This window comes from Talpa occidentalis, unplaced genomic scaffold, assembly GCF_014898055.3.
Source record: "Talpa occidentalis isolate TD23 unplaced genomic scaffold, MPIMG_talOcc4v2.1 talOcc4.4, whole genome shotgun sequence".
Classification (NCBI taxonomy): domain Eukaryota; kingdom Metazoa; phylum Chordata; class Mammalia; order Eulipotyphla; family Talpidae; genus Talpa; species Talpa occidentalis.
Genome location: NW_023604295.1, coordinates 50,169,665 through 50,180,704, shown reverse-complemented (window position 1 = coordinate 50,180,704; position 11,040 = coordinate 50,169,665).

Here is an 11,040-nt window from a genome sequence, read left to right as displayed (position 1 = left end):
GCAAACAAACTGTTCGTTCAGAATGTCAAAAACTCATTGTGGCTTGAATAGAAATGATATTCAAATAACCAAGGAATCAACAGAGAATTTCCTTTGGAGAAAAGTTATAAGGAATTGAAGGGACACCATGAGCAATGCTTTTAGTCCTTGTGGCAATCTTCTTTCCTTTGATGCACAAATGTAATTTCCACTAAAGTGCCAGGTCTAAATGTACATAGGCTTCCCCACAGCTTCCAAAAGCTCCGAGATTTAACTAGAATAATGGGACAATTTAAACAGTTTTGAACTTTCAAATTAAGTCTAGGGTGTTGATATATGGTTATTCAGAAAAAAAACAGACAATAAAGAATTTGTTTGTATCTGGAGTAGTCTTGGGAGACTGTAAGTTGGATTGGGACCAGGGAAAATGAAAACAGGGATGCTGATGAGCAAAGAATTTCCTCAAGGTTCTGCTACATATTTGAGACAATCTAGTAACACAAGGCTTGTCTTTACTCAGTTGATTGAGTAGCGCACAGTGCTTCAGTGGAGGGCAAGAGAACTGTCTAAAAACTGGTAGCTCCCCTTCTCATATCCCACCCTTACTCTGATGTTTATGTTCCCTATGCCCAAGGATGAAAAAGGAAGTTTTTTCTTCAACAAAGATGATCCCCTGGTTCAAGATACTTTCTTACTATTCTGCTTTTCCTGTGGTCATTGGGCTCTGTAGTAAATATAAAGATAAAAGTTCATTTAAAAGCAGAACTATTCATGATTACAGAGAAGAAAACCTACCAAGTAGTTAATGGAACTGGAATCCTGAGTTTCAGGGATCCAGCCAGCTAAGACTTCCCTGCTGGATGACTGGTGTAGGGGAAAGGCATTCTGTCTATTCATTCTGGCTTAGGGTAGTCAGTAAACTGTTGTGGACAGAAAAAACAAACTTTCAGTGTCTCTTTCTTTACTGATATTCAGAGATAGTCTTGTGAGTGGCCTAAATGACTTCAACCCACCGAGCACCATGGTCAGGACCAATAATCACTAAACCTTTGTGATTCTCCTTTGAGGTTTCTTTTCTTGAATTTGCTTCTGGATAGAAATGTTCCTTGCCCCATGCATACACCTCTTGACTATTTCTTTCTAGCAAGTTTCCTGCCACTACTTTTTTCTCCAACTTGGGAAGACTAGACAATGGAGGAAAGATATCTAAGTGACTGCTTAAAGAAAAATTTCCCAAGACAACCACTAACCTTAAGTTATATTTATTGTTCACAGGAATATTCACTTGTAATAAATCTACCTATCAATTATAAGGATGGCTGTGTGATGCTCTTGAGGTCATGGAATGTGAGCGTATATGCTGCCACCTTCCAGAAGCTTGAGGAAGCATTATAGATCCTGCCAGTTCTCTCGCTTCTGCCTCCCACCATGAAATTGGTCCATCCCACACAAATTTCTTCTTTAGTCTTGGACTAGGAATAAAAAGACACATGGAGCAGAGCCAAATGGAATCAAGCAGAGATACAGCATCTGCAGCCACTGATATATAACATGTTCTGTTGTAAACCACTAAGATTTGGGGATTGTTTGTGGTAGTTATAAGCTGGCTAACATGCCACCTGACCAGGAATACTAACATTGGATCTTGTGATTGAGAGATAAGGTTATTGGGTTAAATACTTATATAGTTTTGAGTTGTTCATTACAACTGTAAGTGATTACCTTAATGTAACCATTGTTATATTTTAATGACCTACCACACCTACTAACCCCTGAAACAGAAAGTGTATCATGATGTAGAGGAGAAAGACCCAGATCCTCACACTAAATAGGGTTAAAAGCCACCAGTTTGAGACTAATCCAAAATCTGGGACTGTCATGAACATCTATTAACCCATTTACTGTAAGTCAACATATTATAACTGAAGTGTAGTAGTTTTAGTTGCATTTTTATAATAGTTACAAAACTATTATAACTTGGTTTTTCTTTTTGTCACTACCCCGTTTTACTTCCAGATTTGCTAGGTGCTGTTTCTTAGCAATATAATTTTGCAAGGAGCAAAGTTCTTTTAAGTAGACAATGAAACCTGAAGAGACTCTTTCAAATGACCTCTGTATTTCCTAAGAAACTTCTTAGAGTTTCTATTATTACTGGAATCCTTTGAGTTACTCTCTCTCCATGATTTAAGAATATGTCAGCCTTTCAACCTGCTTCTCTCTACTTCCTGTTCTTAATTAGACCTTGGATTCCATGTCCTAGCTATGTTAGCTTTATATGGGGGTATTTTGTCATTTTTTTCCCTCTCTTTTTATATCCAAGTTAACACTAACCTGTAAAATTATATTATTGGGAAAAACAGTTCTCCATAATTCCTTGTGTTTGTGCATGTCTTGTAAGCAGAAGCACTGATAATGCTTTGTGACTGTTTTTCAAGGTTGTATGTAGAGAAGAATCTTAAAAGATAGAGATAGTGTCTTCCTCCAGAGAGGAGAACAGGTTTCTTTGGTGTCCAGCATAATAAAGATGTCTACCTGCAGGACAAACATTGTGTGGGGTTGCTTGCAGATTGGAGTTTGCTAAGCTCAGGGTTCTTCAGCTATAACCAAAACTAATTGAGTCCACTCCAAGGCATTCATGTAGGCCTACCTAAATCACCTTTGGGTGTCTTTGAGGACCTAGGCAACTAGCATGAACATGAATCATATGCTACCAGATGTGCTGTAAGTAATAGCCATTTGTCTCTGACTTAGGAGTGTCTTGTATTCTGCCAGCACCAATAACATTATGGCAGGTTAATTAACAAGTTGTGTCGAATCTTGTACTTTCCACAGTTCTTGACATATACCATATCCTACATAATTATAACTTAAATTATGATATTGAATATATCACTTCTCATAAATCAATATCTATAAATATCCATATTTACATGTATCATATAAGATATCTCTTCCTAAAAGAAAAAAATGGTTGTAAATCCATAATACACTCATAATACGCACAAACACAATTATCACTGTATGCCAGATGTTTAGCACAATTCCTTGCTTTTATGAAAGGTTTTATTAATAATTAAATTCACTGAAAGCTGGGGGTGGAAGCTGTGTATTTAACTTACTATAGAATTATCAACACTCTTATACCCTTAATTACTCCAAGTGCCTCAATAAAGTGGAGGAAAAGCAATATTGACTTCAAGTCTCCAAGACAGCAACCCAGAGCTAGCTGATATCTCCCAGAAGCGGACATATTGGTTTTAATAAGAATATATAGAGGCATCTCATCCCTTCCTGTCAAGGATAGAGTTGGGGCTTTGTTATTCTCAGTAAATGTTTTTGAACCGCTGTCCCTGACCATGCCATCTGTACAGCACTCACAAACTTTGATTGTTCAGTACCTCATTCAACTGTTTTTTGAGCATATATTTTTTGTAAGGAAGTACTAAGTTCTTGAGATTCGAATTGGTAAATAGGAAAATTATAACTCAAATAGTAATAATGTTATCATACAATTAAAAACTCTGCAGAAGCACAGATGAGGTAACCAATCCAAAAGTAAGAAGCATTCAAACCTAAGTATTGGGGTGGGAATAGCCATGACACCAATATTTATATTCCAACCAAATTTGGGGGCCTTATTCACTTTTATTTTATATCTGGCCTGTATTAGACCTTGCTTATACCATGCTGATATAGCCATCCATTCTTTTTCTTACTCTCCTGATACCCTGCTTCAGTCTTTCCAAACTGCCTTTTGCTTTTATAAAAAAAAAAAAAAAAAAAAAAAAAGCTCTTGATTTGGTTTTTGTGTATCATAGAATTTTACTCTAGGCATCTTATTTTCATTTTCTGCTCAGGTTTTTCTGATGCTAACCACATAGAGTCACCTGTTTGATTGTCGTGTAGTCTGACACAGGACATCTGTGTCTCTGAAAACCCCCAATACATGTTCTAATGTTTAGATATGTTTGAATATTCTTGCTTTAGAATCATCTAAAAGTCCACCAATTCAGAATTAAAATAGGTCAGGTATACCAGCTAGCCCAAGCTAGTATCTGTTTTTTGCTCAGTTTCTCTCTACCTTCCCTGTGACTGCCTTTTCTCCAATTCTGCATTTTGACTTTATGAAAGATAGAGGAGCACTGGCAATCATTGTGTGTTGTTCTGATTAAGGGTTAACAGTGTAGTTCTAGAGATAGACCTAAAATCCAGGTGTTTTTGTCTCTATTAGTGGGGCTCGCAGTATGACAATATATGGAAAATCACAAGCAGAATTCAGAGCTAACTTTTGTCCATCTTAGACCAGTGGAGAAGAAAAGGGAGGTGGAAGATGGAAGGAGAAAAGATTATAGCTTTTCCATCTCTCCTGGTATAATAGCAAAGAAAATGGGAAAAATGTGGGAGTTGCCATGGCAGCCTGAAGGTCCCCACAGAAACTAAGATCTTTCTTGTCCAGCCAAGGGGGGAAGAACAGTTTTGAATGAACCTAACCTAACCTGTGGGGCTTAGCGGGCTGGGGTGTGCTGCTGCTACTCTAGAAAGACCACCATAGAGATGTCTTTTTAATTATTCATCAAGTAGCACATTCCTACTATGGCTAGGATGCCCAAGCACAAGAAACCCATCAATTTCTTAAAAATATGTAAATATAAATCAGTCACACTCTTACATTTAAAACATTTCTACATGTAAGTCAAACAGCTGAATTATAATCATGTTACAACAGTCAGGTTTATATTTTAGTCTTTTAGTTTGGGAACTAATTTGAGATAATCCAAAAATCAGAGAAAGCAGCATTACACCAGGCTTCTTGCCTGGATATCTGGGCACCCCTAAAAGCATTAGTGTGAGTTGATAGTGGAGCTTCAAGTGGGCTGAGTGGGTGCAGGGATTCCTATCTTCATGCCACTGTAATCTGAGATCTGGGGCTAGAGATTGATTAGTTTATTAACTGATTTTTTGATCATTCATGAAACATTTATTGTGTGCCTATTATTTGCCAAGTACTTTTCCTAGTGATAAATGTATAGAAATAAGAAAAATACCACCATCTTAATGAGTTTTCAATGTAGATAGGAAGTTACAGTTTCCAAGCATCATGGTAAGTGTTACAGTCATCAAAGAAGCATATGATATATAAGGAAGTATATGTATGTATAAAAAAACTAATTCTTCACTCTGTAGGGACAAGGAGGGATTAGAGAAGGGGGAAAAAAGATGGTGTCTCAGCTCAGGTTTAGAGGAGTTAGAATTTATCAGTTGCAAAATATTGGGGAGTATGTGTAAGTAGGAGGGGATTTCAAAAGTTATGAAGTAGGAACTTATGTGGTACAGGTAATATGCATAGTTCATAATATGTTCATGTAGAGAAAGTAGTGGTGAAGAATTGGTTCACCAAAATGGAATGCAGTTGGGTGGTACACACATTGGAGTGATGATTAGTTTGGAATGAACTGAATTTGAAGTTCCTGTGGAACATGTAAAGAAAGATGAGAAGTATGTCTTATGGATAGTAATACAGACTAAAGACAAATTTGGGATCTGTGGCTAGAAACAGAATAGTAGATTAGATTTTACAAGGGATATTTTAAAGGATTAAATGCAAATCTGGGACTGATGTCTCTCAAGTTTTAGTGTATGTGCAAGTAACCTGGGATCTTGTTAAAATACAAGTTTTGGGCCTCCCTGGTGGCGCAGCAGGTTGAGCTCAGCTCTGTGAAGCTGTCTTCAGCCTCTGCAGTGCCGGTTCCATCCTGGCCAGCTGGCGAGAATCCCACATGGCGCTCAGACCTCTCCTGGGAAGTGCCCGCTGCTTCCCTCAGCAGTGTATTTCGGTCTTCTGCCTGTTCTGCTCCCTGCTCTGTCTCTGATCAATCCTCTTACCCTCCCATGCATCTGACCTGTACCCCAGCTCTTGTATAAAAAAAATTTAAAAAATCTAATAAAATAAAACAAAATACAAGTTTTGATTCAGTAGCTCTGGAGTGGGGCTTGACAGTCATCATTTCTAAGTTACTGTGTGATGCTGATTATACAGGTATACAAGCCAGATTTTGAGCAACAGAGTTCTAGAAAATTCTAATGTTTAAGGACAGGCAGATGACAAGTTCACAACAAAGTACTGAGTAGGGGATGTCAAAGATGTTGAAAGAGAAAAGAGAAAAAAGGAGAGGTGTTATCGTAGAATCCAAGGCAAGATAGACTTTCATGAAGAAGAAAATTTTCAATAAAGTTAAAGGCTGCTGACAAGTAGAGTTAAACGTAGACACATAAATGTCGACTGAAACTGGCAATTTGAAGGTAATTTTGAACTTGGATAGGTCCATTTTGTATCATGTAGGGAACAGAAGCCAATTGTAAGGGAGAACTAAGAAAATGGTAGGTGAGGAAATAGAGATAGTGAGTATGAGCTAGTTTTTGTAGAATTGGAAGCAAAATAAAAAGTTGACTTTTATGGGAAAGATAAATTGGGTGATAAGAGGGACAAAATGTTGAAAAGTATCATTTTTCAGATAGAAAAGAGATGAGGTCTGTGCTAAGCCAAATAATGCCCCCACACCCACATAAAGATATTCCTTTCCTAATCTCCTAGACCTATCCCATATTACCTTAGATGGCAAAAGAGACTTTGCAGATATAATTAAATTAAGGATCTTGAGATGGAGAAATTATCCTGGATTATCTGGGTGGGGCCAATATGATCACCAGGATTACAAAATAGATGTAGGAGGGTCAGAACCAGAGAAGTGGATATGTGCAGAGGTGGAAGTGAAGTTTTGTTGGTTTTGATGAGACAAGAGGACTTTGAGACAGGGCAGTCTGTAAATGCTGAAAAAGCGAAGAACAGGTTAAGCTCCCCTTAGAGCCTTGAGAAGTAATGAGGCACTGCTGACACCTTGTTTTTAGTTCAGTGAAATTTCTGAGGTTCAAACTATCAGATAATAAATGTGCATTGTGTTAAGCCAACTAATTTGTGGTAACTTGATACTGTAGCACTAGGAAACTACTGCAAGGACCCTAAACATGCTACAGAAAAGAACCAAAGGCGAATTGAGATGTGTCATCTTAAGCAAGAGAAGGGGAAACAGAGATCCAGCAAGACATAGCTACTCCAGAGGTCCGCTTTTCCCCATGACTTCCATCAGATAGGAGTATTGGCCAGAGTGATTCTTACCACCCTTTTGCATGTATTATTCCAAGAGCTTCTCTGAGAGTACCCAGCATCAGATGCACTCTTGGCACTGTGGTGGAGAGGGAATACCACTGCAGCTGTCCCCAGTGCAGTCACTTCCAGAGCTTCTGGGACCCAACCCGGTTTCCTTGGATTTCCATTACAGTCTCTGTGAATAGTTGTCAAGATGGTTCTTTCTTTCCAATGAAGATGTGAAAGAAATTCCCTTAGTAAATTCTTCACAAAATGAAATGTTAAATGAGGACATTTAGGCTATAACTGGAAAAAATCTGGACTTTGGTGATCACAGATTTGGGTTCAAATTCCTTTCATTACTAAGTATAGACAAAGAAGGATAAAATCTCTGTGGCTTTTCCCTTCTGTGTTAAATAGGGGTCATAATACCACCATCCTGAGGTTAAATAAGGGAATCTAGGGAGGAAGTACAGATTCACTTGAGAAGTGAGGTGTTGGCTCTTTCCACCATTTTAGGTGTGCTCAGTGAAGTGTTTGTTTAGCTTGATTGGGGAATAGAGGCTGCTTCATTCTAATTAAACACAGAAACAGAATCCCTTAAATAATCTCCACACTAGGCTGAGCTCTGCTGGGTACCTGAAAAATTGATCAGTGGGGGTATTACAGGGCAACCCCAATGTGAAATGGGCTGCCTGACTATGGGTCCTCACCCTCACACTTAAAAGGGACTTATAATGAGACTCAATACACAAAAAGATTAATAACTTAGGGAGAAATAGGAAGAGATAAATTGGTGAATGTGTCCTACCAGTTCTGCTGATCCAATGGCATGCTGAGAGCTGGTGAGAAACCAAAGATCCCCAAGGCCCACATGTCTGGTTATACCAAGCCTGGCTGCTTAATTCCACCCTTAGTTCCCAGCAATCCTCTTCCAGAATGACGACATTATGGGATTTGTAGTCCTTGGTATCTTGGATTACTTTGGTCTGAGATGGGGGTGGAGTCCATAAAACCTGTGTTTGTGGAGTTTGTTCAGAACATCCTTCTCCCCCAACAGGGTCAACCTGGGATTTCTTGTTCTGTTTCTTCTCTGAGGGTTCCTGGGCTGAACCCCACATTGAGAAAGAATCTCATTTTGTAGCTCCATCTTTAACCTCTCTGCCTCAATGCACTTTATTTCTCAGCAGGTTCATACTAACACAGGGAGGTTCTCCTTGCAACTTCCCCAGACCCTGCCATGCCTCTACCATGGAATCCTATACTTGGACTTCAGGAGAGGAGTGTGCCTCCTGGTTTCCATGGAAACCCTACTTGAAGTCTGGGAGGCTCCCTAGTAGAAGGAAAACCTGTGTGTTTGTATTTAAATAAGGAAGAGTGGAGGGTGGGAGAGTGAAAGAGACTTGTGAGAAAACCAGAGACCTGAGCAGAGAGGATGGGAGAGAAGTAAGTCTGTGGGTATTAAAGGCCTCAAACAAATTGGGAAGTAGAAAAATCCCCTTGGATTACTCAGGCACATCACACTCTCAAGGGAAATCGGAGAGATGGCAACAGAGGGGCACAGGGGTGTTTATTCCATGCCTGAGAAATATCTTCTAAAAGCTCTTGTCTTATTTCGGGTTTTAAGGGACAGACTTATGGGGAGGTTCCCAACTTATAGCTTTGCTTAATATCATTTCCAAGAAGCAAGGTAAAGTTTTCATTGTTTTAAGTGTCTCATGTTTTGAAGGTTCACTGCTGGAGGAGGAGGGACCATAACTCTTTCACTCTCCACCCTTCTCCCTATAATGTCACTAAATAAAAGCTTTGGTTCTGGATTACCTGCCTATTTATTGGCTGAATCTAGAGCAGAGGTTGGAGGAGTTGATTGGGCAGAATATTTAAGATTGAATTGCACAAATGTTCAGATGATGTAAGCTTGAATAAAGGAGGTCTGACCTAGTGAATGTTTAAATGTTGCTGAGTGATGAATCCTCAGAGGGGATCTATGGCAGAAACCTCTATGAAACGACCACAGTGCTTCTTTGAAATATTAAGCAGGTGGCTCCGCTGATCTCTGGCTGCAACTCCCAGAGTGCTGGTGGAATCTCAGCTTTCTGCCATAATCACTTGAACATTACTTACTGCCCTAGATAACTGTGGGTCACGTGGAGTTTGCACTAAAAAAGGAAATCTTTGAAAAAAAAGAAAAAGCCATTATAAGCCATCAGAGTGCCTGCTGATCTTACAAAGAGAAACCAATTCAATTTAATAAACACATTCTCATTCTCAGTTCCACTAAGAGCGAAGTGTGTGCAAAGTAAGTGAGATGGTCTTTGTCTTCAAGGTACGTACATACATATTGAGTAGGGAGGCAGATACATTTACAAATGATCAATAGCTCCAGGTAGTAGGTAATAAATAAATACCACAGGGAAGTCCAAAGGGGGTGAAATTAGTTATAAGACAGGAAAGAAAACAACAGTTTATATTAAATGCCTTTGATGTCTAGCCTTATAATAGATATAGAAGAGAAAAATGTAGGAAAATTTCTGCAGAGTTAGCATAGAAAAATAGTTTAACAAATTGCCAATAAAATGGCAATTTTATAAAATTATCTGTCAGTTGATAAAGTAAGCTAATTTTCCAATTTTTTCTCTTTGGCAACTTCTTGTTTTCTTTCATATTTTTGCTTATATCTTTTTAATTGTGTAATATTGTATTGAGATAACACTGATTTATATCACTATGGTTCAGGGGTATAGGTTCACACCTCTTCAAATGAGTATCACCATACCACACCACCACCAATAGTTTTTTCTTAGTGAGTCTAGCTAGAAGTGTGTCCGTTTATTTTTTTTATATGTGTATATCCTCTCAGAGCGCTTTTGGTTTCCCTGACCTTTTTGACTGTCTTTTTGATTACTATTAAGTTTACTTCTGGTCTAGTTTTTTATTATTTCTTTCAAGCCTAGTCACTTCAGGTTTTTTCTGTTCTTCTTTTCCCACTTCCTTAAGTGTAAGATTATTTATTTGAGGTCTTTCTTGTTTCCTTCTATAGGCTTGTACTGCTATATACTTCCCTCTTAGTACTGCTTTTGCTGCATCATATATTTTCTGGTAGCTCATGTAGTCATTTTTCCTTCCAAATTTTTAAAAATTTATACTGATTTCCTTGTTAACCCAATAATTATTCAGTATTATGTGGTTTAGTCTACACATATTTTAAAAATTTTCCTGTTTTCTTTTTGTGGTTGATTTCCAAGTTGATACCATTGTGAGCAGAAAAGAGATTTTACATGATTTTAATCTTCATGAATTTATTGACACTTGTGGTGGTGAATTATTTTTTCTATAATTGCAATTAATAAGGGACTTTGTATGTGTCCTTGCTTGATCTCCATTCCATGTGTTAAACATAATATTTTTGTATCAAGGGTTTGAAATGTAATGTTTTTCACTTTGAAATAGATCCAGAATCTAGAACTATGAGAGACTGTAAAAGTGTGTGGTTCAGAGAAAGAACTATATGAGTATGAAAAGTATTGAGAAACTTGTCTTGTTAGGAGAGGATTGAAATAAAGGATATATTTGTACCCCTTGGAACACCTTTTCAGAATTCTGGTATGGGGAAATGAGGAGGTATATGACAGCATCACAAATGCTAGAGAAATTTTTGAAATACATATTACCTATGGTCTAAGTTTAGTGCATGATCCTTCTAGGTTTTGTTCCAAAATTAGAAAAAATTAAGGAATAAGTTGAAGGACATGGAAGTCAAAGTACATTATTTGACTTTAAGCCTTTGGATAGAAGATATCATAGGTATTGAGAGTAAAGGGGGATGATTGTTTATTAGAAAGGAGAGGAAAAAAAGCCTTATGTGCTCAAGTTAGTCATAGTTTCTGTATCATTGAGATATTGGTTACTCAAGCTTT